General features: G+C 44.3%; 1 pseudogene; it reads right to left on the bottom strand.

Moving 5' to 3' along the window:
* Positions 1-375: 375 nt before the first annotated feature.
* On the bottom strand, positions 376-1,027 carry LOC132405135 (large ribosomal subunit protein eL18-like; annotated as a pseudogene).
* Positions 1,028-4,090: the final 3,063 nt, after the last annotated feature.

Raw genomic sequence — 4,090 nt, 5'->3', positions numbered from 1 at the left:
CCTTCATCTGAGTGGTGTTCAAGAGAGGCAAGAGTGAGGGATGTATCAAGAGCTGGAAAAGAATAAATAGATCCTGGCTAGGAGGATGATCAGTATGTAGAAGAGGGAGGAATGGAAATTGTGATAGAGACTGGAAGATAGTAGGTGGAATCAACAAAGGGCTAGAAATGGTTCTGATAGGCAAAGAATGTAGAGCATAGAATCAAACAAAAGGGAGGAGGTGGGCAGATTGGAACAGTAGGTGGATGGTATCTGGTGTGAGAATCGTGTGAATGTTGGAGTCAGTGGAAGAGGGGAAAGAAGCAAGGTGATGACAGTAGTGAGTGCTTAACGTAAATTGTTCTTTGTTGATTTGCAGATGAACAAGGAAGTTAATTTTTTTTTCAGAAATAAGTCCTTTATTTTAACAAGGGGCAGGGAGTAACACCTCAGTTCTTGTATGCCCGGCTGGCTCTACGTCCTCTTGCCCTTTCGCACTTGCGGCCCTTGGATCTGATGTAAGGCTTGGTGTGACTGTGTGGAGTTCCTGGAGCTGGTCTGAAATGTCTGTACACCTTCCATCCCTTTCGAGGTCCTGACAACAGTACAGTGCCCTGACCCTTGGGAGCAGCCAGTGCCAGATGGTCAAAGGTGATGATCTGCCCTCCTGCCTTCAGAATGCGGTGCCTCGCCACATCTGTCACACGGAGGGCACACACCTTCAGTTTTGGGATATCCCAGGTCCGGACATCGTCCGTCACTGTGCCTACCACCACGTCTGTCTTGTTCTCCCGTCCAGGCAGCTTCATCTTATGGATCAGGTGAGCCAGCGAGAGCGGGGGCCTGTTGGTGCGGCTCATGAACAGACGCTTGAGGACGACCTTGGAGTTGGAGTTGGGGAGTTGGAGCAACGAGCCAGGAACCTGTAGAGCTTGACCAGCAGGCGGAGGTAAATGTCTTGGCTCTTGGGCTCCTTACGGCGAACCTTGCGGTCCTTATTGTGGCGGATGTCGATACCCATCTTGTTCGGCCGTCGTCGTGGGAAGAGCAAGGAAGTTAATATTAAAGGAAATCAAGAACTTATTATCATGAATAAGGAGCAAAATTAAATGTTAGCTGAACCTTCTAGATATATCCTCTGTTAAACGAATCTCTTGTGCTTGTTTCTTGACTTTGGGGAGAAATCAGCAGAAAAACCACATTCCAGAATTTTTATTTTTATTTTTCTGTGCGAAGTTTGAAGCTGAGTGATTTCTCTTTTTAATTCTGAGATCTTAAGAATGAATTGTTTCTGACATTTGAGAATCCCTATTAATTATGGTTTTAAAAATGTATTTCCTTCCATCAATGCACCTTTGGTACCCCGGAGACCAACGTGGAAAACTGATGTGTTTTTTTTTAGAAAATACCTTATGCCATGTGAGCATTTGGAAAGCATATGTTGTGTTCAGCTGGGACTGAATAATGCAATGGATCTAGCAGCACTGAATAATCTGATAACTTCCTTTGAAAATGGTTTAACAATGGTAAGTACCCCTGAGATATTGCAGATATAATGGAGATAATTTCAACTCTAATTTGGTAAATATAACCAAACTAAATTAAAAGTATTGTTCAAAGTCTAACACACCTAGGACATGACTGAGCACTCCTGCGCACAAAGGAAATGAATGCATCTGATTGCCAATAGTAAGACTGTAATTATAGCAGTGAGAGCTTGTACTTCTATTGTTTAGTCCAATGCTTTTACATCTTTTCTGTATGTTCAACACACCAAGACATCAGACCTCATAGCAAACTCAGAGTACTGGTTAACTGTGCTGCTAAAGCTTGAACCAATATCCTCGGGCTACCAATGACCAGAAAGTGAATTGGAGTGCACAATGTAGCGACAGGAAAAGGTCAGAGGCTAGGAATCCTGCAGAAAGTAACTTGCCTTGTACTACCCAAATCCTGTCCATCATCTGCAGGGTTCGAGTCAGGAGTGTGACGGAATACATTCCACTTACCGGGAGGAGTGCAGCTTCAACAACACTCGGGAAGTTCCAAATCATACAGGACAGAGCAGCCCGCTCGATAGGTGCCCAACCATGATTATTTATTCATTTTCCACTTTAGCATCATGTACGGTATGCAGGATGCACTGCACCAACTCACCAAAGCTTCTAGAGCTCCAGATTAATGCAGCATTGAAACAGGTCCTTCAACCCAACTTGTCTATACCGATCAAGATTACCCATCTAAGCTAGTGCAGTTTGCCGATGTTTGACAGATCTGTTCTGTTGTGCATTTAGTATTTCAACAATATTTGAGTACTCTTGTGTGTGTGTATATATATATATTGTTTGATTAAGTATTCTTGTTCATTTAAATAATTCATTACACGCTATATGTAAAAATGCGTGAATTGCATTCATCAGCACAATACCACATGATAGGCGTATGTCTCGCTTAAAGTAAACATGAAATTAGACCCACATTCCCAGTCTCCTGTGTCTTCCTTTGAATTAGTTTAATGTTTTAAAGTTACAAAACTTAACATTCTCCTTAGACAGCATTTTCTGAAACAGCAACCCCCACTGACTGGAAGGTCAAGGTCAGTAAAAGCACAAGAACAGACCCTGCCCCCCCCCCACCCACAAGACAATGCTCTCCAAACCACACACCAACCTAACTTGAAAATATATTGCTGTATGTTAACAGATGTGGGTTCAAAATCCTGGAATTGAGGTCATAAGATGGCAGCACACATACTTGCAGTGCCAATGCAGGTCCAACCAAAGGTTCATCCTTTACGTCTTTCTGTACAATTGCAAGACGCTGCTGAATATTTAGTAATCAGGTACTGCAGGGTTACCCATCAGCGAGATGCTCGATAGAGGAGGAGTTGGACTTGTGGACTGTGTTGCCATCTGCTACAGAAAGACAATGGAGACACTGTGTGGACTAACAAATAGGTCAAGTGATTGTCTTAGTTGTTTTTCTTGTGCTCGCAAGACCCTGTTGGACATGGGTGATGTAGAACACAGCAAGTCGTGCACACTGTTTCATTGGAGAGACTGACGACAGGGAAGCTGCATGACCTCATTTGTGGTGCAGGCTAGGCCTATCATGCAACGGGGCCGCCTGTTGCATCCACCCAGGGGAGGAGAGGAGATGCCAGAGGTGGCGTGGCGTGGCAGGCGTCCATGCTGGACTGGAAGCTGGCCCTCCCATCAGTGCTGCCCTCCAGTGTTCACAGTGGAAGACAAGCTAGATTGCATTTCTCTGCAGCAGCACTGGCACAATGATGATCGGACTGCCGGGGGCTAGTTCTTGCTCACAACATCCCAGGCACCATCAGTCTACAGGACATAACACTCAGGGACATGGGCATTATAATTCTTTTGTGTGACTGTATGTTTACTGTTATCATAATTATATGTCCTATATGAACCTTTGATGTGTGTGACTGTTGGTACTGTGTTCTGCACCCTGGGCCCAGAGGAACGTAGTTTCATTTGGCTATATTTATGGGTATTCATGTATGGTTGAATGATAATTAAATTTAAATTTGAACTTGAACTGAAAATTGAACTTGTGGGTACACCTACACCTCAATGAGTGCAACAGTTCAAGGAGGCAACTCACTTTTACCTTTCCAAGGGAACTATGTGTTGGCTCAACTGCAAAGCCCACATCCCTTCAATGATTTAAAAACATCAGTAACTTCAGTAATCTTAAAATACATGAAAGCCTACAGTGCTGACTACAAAATCTTCAAAATAGGAAGGATAGTGAGGCAAATGGACATGTGTGTATGTTGGAGGCTGGGGTTCAGCAAGTAGGCATGTGGTCGGTGAGACAGGTGGAGATTAGGGACGGTAAAATACAATTAATTAGATGGAGATCTGGAGGGAGGTGGAAGTTTGGGATTTGGTTAGAGGGCGAAGAGATGGGTGGAGGTTAACAGATGTGTTAGAGTTTGGTAGGCCATTGTGTGGGTTGGATGTCAATGAGACAGGTGGAGGCTGAAGGTCTGAAGCTGGGTAGTGTTTGGTGAGTAGATTGGAAATTGGAGAGTGAATTGCAAGTTGGAGAGCCTGACTAACAGCGGGGGGCGGGGGGCGGG

This window comes from Hypanus sabinus, chromosome 15, assembly GCF_030144855.1.
Source record: "Hypanus sabinus isolate sHypSab1 chromosome 15, sHypSab1.hap1, whole genome shotgun sequence".
Classification (NCBI taxonomy): domain Eukaryota; kingdom Metazoa; phylum Chordata; class Chondrichthyes; order Myliobatiformes; family Dasyatidae; genus Hypanus; species Hypanus sabinus.
Note: the sequence above shows the minus strand (reverse complement) of the source record. Positions and strands in the feature narration are given on the sequence as shown.